Here is an 8,049-nt window from a genome sequence, read left to right as displayed (position 1 = left end):
GGAAAACCTGATGGGCTGGAAAAATATTGCTCCCTGGAACCTTGGGAATCCAGAAAGGGGTTAAAATCCAAGAAAAAGAAGTGGGGACTGGGTAAGACAGGCACTGATGCCTGAAAGTATTGAGAACAATTCCCAGTAAATGCACCAAAACTTTCGTATAGAGTTTTCTTAAAGTTTACATGGATTTTACATTTAGTGTCTATGGGAGAGTATAAATGACTGCAGGCTGGCTCCTGAAGGCAAGCTTTGAATGCCTTGTAATCTACAGGGCATGCTCATTTTGACATGCCTGTGTACTGTATGCATATGCATGTCAGATATGCTGAAAGGTTGCAGGGAGGCACTACCTGAAATGAAGACTCAGTCTTGCTATAGAGAGAGACATTTTAGCTATCTCCATCTGTAGTTGGGTGGTGGGGGTGGAGGAGGAGGGGGCAATGCATGATGATATAATGTGATATAAAGGTTTTATTAGCACAAGTTTGGAATAGCAGCATCATTCACGAATTGTGAAGCTGCAAATGAGCAATACAAGTCATCCCAAATGACTGACAAAAAACGTGGAGCAGATCTCTCACTGTGGGGAGAGTAAGAGCATAGGCCTCGGCACAGGAATGACTTTCACCCCCAATGAAATGGAGTGGGAGTAGAAGCAGCGGTCATAATCCACTGGCAAAGAGGGGAGAGAAGTCTTCAGAAAAGGCAAAAGAGCAGGTTTGTATCACCAGCACAGCTTTATCATCACTGGGCACTTCTCAGTCTGGCAGCTTTGGATGCAGCCGGCCACAGAGAACTGCCACAAAGAAATTTATGGCTAATTTGTGAATGAAACAACCAGTCAACCCAAGCATTTTTTAAGGCTAAAGGATGCAGTGTCTGCACAGACGTGGATTCTGATGACGCAGCTGTTGCAGAGTCTGGGAAAGGTCTGGGCAGGAAACCTCCTTACGGCGGTTATTGCAAATACACGAAAAGGCTGCCATGGAGCCCATTTCTCCTGAGAAGATGAGGGAGGAGCTGGAAATGCTTATGGGAAATGCTGGTGGCTAAAATGAAGTGGTTTAGAAGGATAAGCTTCACAGCAAGCATTTAGATTTTTTCATCCTTATGTTACAGTAGCAACTACAGGCCTCAGTCAGGTTACCAAAGACAATGCTCAGATGCCTTCTGGTGGGAAAGAGAAGGAAGTTGTTTCTGCAAGGACAGAGGCCATGCAGGCATTTGTAAGGTTGGGGAAATTTCCATGGTGTTATCCTCCTATTGCTCACCAAGAACAAGCATCAGCAACAGTAAATACACCACCTGCAAGACTGTCATCGTTGAGATGTCTCTTCTAGCTATGGCAGATATGGTAATTTCCTGCAATACCTTGTGAGATCTTACCTTGTTAAGTTTCATTGTATCATTGTGGGCCAGGTATTTATGTAATTCCTCAGGGGAGGATGACTACAACCCAACAAGAAGTAAGAACAGCTTCGGGGGGGGGGAATTAGGCAGATTTCCTCAGGCTGTCTCAGCTCTAGAGAGGGTCTACCATTTGGCTACACTCGTATATACTTCTTCAATCTGGAGTCTCCAGAAACCAACAAACACAAGAAAGGACTTTTGGATAAACAGCCTGAGTTTCAACTAACTCAGGGCCTTCTTTCTGATCCACCAAACAGATGGGGGGCCCCCTAATCCCTCCTGATAAGGGTTGGAAGGACTTTGGTCTACAGGAGCCCCATAAAACTGATGAGTGACTGTTGCTAAGCTTTTAGCATGTATATGGGAACTCATTGTTCTCTCTGTAATGCTTTCACCTTAAGACTAAATATGCTTGCTTAGAAAGAGCTGTGTGGTATAACTGAGGGGGGCAATTAGTAGGGATGTAAAATGTTAAACAGTTAAATGGTTAACCAATAAGTATTAGTCTTACCGTTAATATATTGCAGTTAGCTTTTAAAACAAATTGGCAGCAGCCCCGACCCCACCATGTGGGGCCAGACGGCAGCCCTGACCTGGACCCAACTTTGTAGAGCCAGGCAGCAGCCCTAGATCCCGACCCATGCCCTTAGAGACCAGGGGGCAGCAGCCCGGACCCTGACCCCTGCTATGTGGGGCTGGGTGGCAGCCCCTGACCTCTGCCGGGCAGGGCTGGGCAGCAGCCCCCAACACCTGCTGGGCGGGGCCACGCGGCAGGCCCCTGACTCAGACCTTTGTGTGGGGCCAGGCGGCAGCCCAGACCCCAACCCCCACTCATAAGACTGTCTGTTTTTATTGTTAGTAAAGACACTTGACAAAGATAATATATACGTGGATTAGATTGTGAACTTGTTAACAAACAAACAGTTAACCAATATGATTAATAGTTTCAACTGGTACTTTTAAAAACGATATTTACACCCCTAGTTCATAGCCTGTGAGGAGAAACAAAAGTGCGGATGCTGGCCTGTCTAGGCAGTCTCAGCCCTGGTCTACACTGGTTGGGGGGATCGATCTAAGTTACGCAACTTCAGCTATGTGAATAACATAGCTGAAGTAGACGTACTTAGACGACTTACCGTGGTGTCTCCACCGCGGTGAGTCGACTGCTGCCGCTCCCCCATCGACTCTGCCTACGCCTCTCGCGGCGCTGGAGTACAGGAGTGGATGGGAGAGCACTCGGGGGTTGATTTATCCCGTCTAGACTATCGATCCCCGCTGGATCGATCGCTGCCCACCGATCTGGCGGGTAGTGAAGACATACACTCTATTATTCCCCACAAAACAGGGTATGCAGGGAACTGTGCAGCCTGAAAAACCCCCAGTCAGGAGGAGATAGATGTGGATCTCCTCCAAGATAGGTGATGGCTGAGTAGCCAGGGCCTAGAATAGGTATCCTGGCTGGACCGTGGAGGGGGAAAACAGGTGCAGTTGCCCTGAGCTGTAACACCAGCAATCCCACAAGGGTCACTTGCTTGCAACATCATATGAGGGCTAAGCAGCAAATGGCTGATGCGTTGGCTCTCGTCACCCATGGTAAAAGGGTGAGGTACAACATAATTATAAAATTAAAAGGTCAATTTCATCACAGGATGCCTTATATATTTTTAAACGTTAGGTTTAGTGATCCCCCAATATGGGGTTTAAAATTTATTTTAGTTTAGTTTAACATTTATTTATTTAGATTCTAGTTTCCTTCCTCAGTGTCCCCCTTCCCAGCTCTGATGCCATTGAGCCTTGCCTTGTGTCCCTGTTCCCATTCCCACCCTTAGCAAAACATAATTTAAATTCCACCACCCCCATTCCCTGTTCCCATTCCCCCCTTACTTCCTGATTGACTGCAAACTATATTGTAAAACTTGAGTTTTGCTAAGCCATACCGTAACCAATTATTTTACTGAAATTTAACGAACCAATGCTAACATATTGTAACATGATTATTTAACCAATTATATCCCACCACCTTAATTAGTTTACACCCAGCAAAATTAATTATACAGCAGACAGAAACAATCACAGAACCAGACAGAGATTATACAGACAAACAATAGGGAAATGGGGACTACAGTAATAAAACAACAAAAAAATGAGGATTTTACATTTCAGCTATCAATAAGTGAGTTCTTGCCAGACAGGATGCTATCAAACTAAGTTTCCTTTAAATCTTCTAGGCTCTTCCCTTTCTCTGGAGGTGATGGGCATTATTAGTACAGGATTGTATTTCTAACAGCCCAATAGCGCCTTATTTCCATGTAACTAGTTTGAAATGTAAGGATGTAACCATACACTTCCCAGTTTATGGCTGCCTCTGCTGCTTAGCCCAAGGCCTTAGCCTAAGAACAGGGCCTCAGACTGTCACAGTGAGAGAAGGCCCTTATACCAACTGACAGTGATTTTGATTCTTTCTTTTATACCTCTATAACTAGCTAAGTGATAAGAATACACCTACATTCTTAAAGTATAGGCCTTTGCAGACAGGCCTGGATATCTGTATCCTAACAAGCATAAAATAGATGTAATATCAAAATAAAAAACACAGGGGGCTACTGTCAGGGTTGTATTAGTCACAGACATGTTGCATTCATAATAAACCTCAATTTCTAACTTCACTGGAGCTGCAAAGAATTTTTATTCTTTTCACCAGAGTGCCACAGAATCTAGGGACCTGCTGAACGTGGGTGCAGTTTGCAACAGAGTACACAGGGCTTTAACGACTGTAAATAAATAGCTGTACGGGAGTGTCCACATTTTCAGACTGGTGTAGCTAAAGGGTAGGCTTTTGAATCAGAGTGGTCTGCACCCACTGAACTCACCTCTGGAAGGGAAAAATATCAGGCGACTTTGGTTGGCCAGTAGGTGGCTAAATATTGAATTAGGCTCTTGACTTTTCGGAAGCTTTATTTGAAAATGGTGGATTTAGCTTTTAACACATTATTTTTCCCCCTTTTCCTCCCTTTGCCAAAATGGGGGAAGTCGATTGGTTTCAGTTGCGGAGCGTGCTATGCAGTTTTCCATGGCCATGGTATATAGTGCAGAAGCTGCCTTTTCAGAATACTATTGGAGGGAGCAGGATTAAAACCTTAATTGTGAGAGAGGAGAGATTTTAACAACGTACAAGCTATGGATAAATTATATGAAGTCTGTTTCATAGATTTCAAAGCCAGAAAGCACCATGATGATCATCTAGTCGCCTTTGGGCACTGGATTTCAGCCTGTAACTCCCACATCATACCCACAGATTCAACTGAAATGTGCTCAAATAAAATAAAATAAAAGCCCAAACAAATTAACACCATGGATCAAAGTTATTTCTGCAAAACCTTAAGATTTTCCAAGCACCTGAGAATCCTAATCAAATCCTTTCACCACTGATAATTTACAGCAACGTAAATGAGTATGACAGCTGGTGTGGGTTGACTAAGAGAGGATTGGCTCTAAAAGGAGCACTATTTCTTCCTATTATGGCTATTTGACAGATATGCTAGTTATTTTTCAGTACATGTGAAATACGGGTTTAATCTTGCTTTCTGTGACCCACAAGAAAAAAGCATCTCTGGTTTTGGAGCCTGGAGTACAGACGTTGCAAATGAAGAGACGCACAAACGAAGGGAATTTTCATTTGACTGGGAGTTCTTGTCTGACAAGAGTCGAATAAATCATGAGACTAAACACAGGAAAAGCCTGAATGTACTTCCAATGATCTATTGCAGAAATATCACAGGATATATTTATTTTGAAAGGCAGCTGAATGGTAAGTGTGAGGTTATCACAGACATTCAATTAATGAAGGATATCTTTAATAAGTATTTTTGAGAATTAAACCATCCACCTATGACTGATAGAATCGAAGGACTGGTAAGCTTTCATTCAATACGTGCCTAAAATAAGCCATGTGACCGGTTCTCTAATTTGTCCTATTCATATTTGATAGAAAGTGGAATTAATGTTAAAATGAATTATATGAGTCTTGTACTCGAATAGCCAGAGTCTGACAATTAACACCCCCATTCAGGAAAATTAACCCGAAAAAACATTGTGGTTGGCAGGGAACAAAGGGTACATTCGGCCCTTGCAGGGTGCTGGGGGTAATAAAATGCAAACCTGGAACAGGAAAACCAGGAACTGAACTCTATTCCAAAGCAGTGAGTCCAATCCTGAATGGATCTGGGATCCAGCGAATGGACATGGCTTGAGAGACATGAGGGGACACCACTTTGAGGGCACTGGGCTTGTCTGGCAATGACAATTGTCATAGCCCTGGGGTTAACTGCACCTCTGCCCCCAGGCGTCAACTCCATGGGAAAAAAATGGTGGGTACTTAGCACCCACTGGCATCCCCCCTATCGGGGCCTTCCCCACCCCTCAGTGGTTCCCACCCATCTGCGGCCCTGCCGATCAGCGCCTCCCCCACTTCCCAGCGCCCACCATGATCAGCTGTTCGGTGGCATGCAGGAGGCGCTGGGGGGCAGGGAGTAAGAACGAGGGTGTGACACGCTGGGGGGGGCAGAATGGGGCAGGAAGAGATGGGGCAGGGGCAGAGTGGAAAGAGTCAGGGCAAGGGTGGGGACTTGGGAGAAGGGGTGGAGTGGGGGCAGGGCCTGGGGCAGAGCCAGGGGAAGCATCCCCGGCACATTAGAAAGTCGGCGCCTATGCCTCTGCCCCCTTCATGGCCTCTTCGAAGGCGCCCCCCTTAGAACTCAGGTGTCTAGCTGCCACCTTTCTCAGGCAGGAACCCACATTCCTCTCCCTCCAGCTGAGAATTTTAGGGCTGCTATCCCCCTGCAGTTCACTGTATTATTTATCCCTGAAGGTCTGACTTTCATTCAGTATCCTCACTTCTGCTCTCTCTCATGGACAATGACAGAGTTAACCAGAGTGCAGCCAACTTTCATAAAGCACAGTACATGTGTTTAGGATAAAAGCATCACAGGGAAAACATTTATAACCCAACAAACCATCTTCATGCACGCTAAACTTATCAGGTATTAGCCATCATCAGCATGGGCTCCTAGGAGGCACGCATACAAGTTTGTCAATTCCAGAGTGAGTCTGTTCATAAACCAGATCAGGCTGACTCTTTCTACGGTTTGGAGGGTTTTATTTCCCAGGCCTCATAAACCAGGATCAGTCAATGCTACTTCCCACAATGGGCAGGCCATTCATCCGGTTATAAGCAGACCGTCCTCTTTTCCTAACGTTTGTCCCCTCTCCAGTACGAGACAAAACTGGATGTGGTTTTGTCCGGTATCACAAATAGGGGATGCTGTTTTGAAGAGTCTGTTGCCCCGCCCCCACTGAAGTGCACAGTGCCTGCGAGGTCACACCAGCAGTGGCAGGATCACGACATTCCCAAAAGTAACGGAATCTCTGGTATTCCGGGTTGCGGCAGCGGCCACCCTATTCCCCTGGTGGCAAAGCTACAGAGAGCTGGATATCTGCATAACCAGCATTGGAGATTTGTATTAATTACCCACCCCGCAGTGATTCTAGATTCCACAGAAAACCCACTCAGTGAGTCAGGAACTTAAAGGTACATGTAACACCTACAGATACAGGATACAGATATTGACAATTCCACATACCCGTCATGTCTGGCACATCTCAATATAACAGTGTGACCAAACTCACCATCTTGGAGCACCCCAAACAGGAAGACCTGGCATTACAGCACTCTGCCTCAGTTTCCCCACAAAGGTCTTTTACCTACTCCAGTCATATAGTCCTAGCCACTTTACAGAATTCCAAGCCTCTCAGGATAACAAGTCCAACAAAAGCACAAAACAAAAGAATCTTCAGCTCAGCTGGCCTCAGTATCCAGGACTCTTCTTCAGAGGTGGACCCTAGCTCGGATAGCCTGTCTCAATGTCCAACAACAGGTACCTGGCCTCTGGTCCACTCAACAATCCAGCCCCACCCTCCTGAAAAGGGCTCTGGCAGGCCACCATCATCATACAATCCTTGCTCCCTTGCCCCCCGGTAGGAGCAGTCTGTGCATTCTCCTCCCCTCAGCTGCTGGGCTTCCCTCTTCTTAACTCCACTCAACCAGCACAGGTGTAGCAGTGTGGGGCTAACTGAACAAGGCTGACTAGCCCCAGGCATCTGGGCCTTTAAAGAGACAGGCCACCATTTTACAAAAGCCTCTGAAGTGCGCATTCCTCCTCACATTTGTCACAACATCCCAGGAACACCAAAGGAATATAAAGAATATAACGGGGCTGAGAGACAAGAAAAGGAGAGAAGGGGAGACACCTGAAACCAAATGCTGCCTTGCTGACAGGCGGACCTGCCCCTAGGGTAAGAGAAGAGAACAGCAGCATTTTATAAAAGCATGTGGATTTTTTTTTAATTCATTGTAACTAAACTTAACTCTGACCCCCTAGCCTGTATAGAGGACAGGGGCGTTCAGACTAGATGTCTTACATGGCCCATTTGTTTGGTTTTAATCTGATCTTCTCCATCTGTGGTGAACAAGAATGGTTTTTAATTCAGCATTTGGATCAGAGTGTTGTTTGGGCATGTTACTCAAGCCAACGCAGAAAGGTGGAATAACCCTCAAAAGTTGGAGGAGATGAAGCTGGGAGAATA

Source organism: Chelonia mydas, chromosome 9 (genome assembly GCF_015237465.2).
Source record: "Chelonia mydas isolate rCheMyd1 chromosome 9, rCheMyd1.pri.v2, whole genome shotgun sequence".
Taxonomy (NCBI): Eukaryota; Metazoa; Chordata; order Testudines; family Cheloniidae; genus Chelonia; species Chelonia mydas.
The sequence above is the reverse complement of the archived record's forward strand: the minus strand, read 5'-3'. Positions refer to the sequence as shown.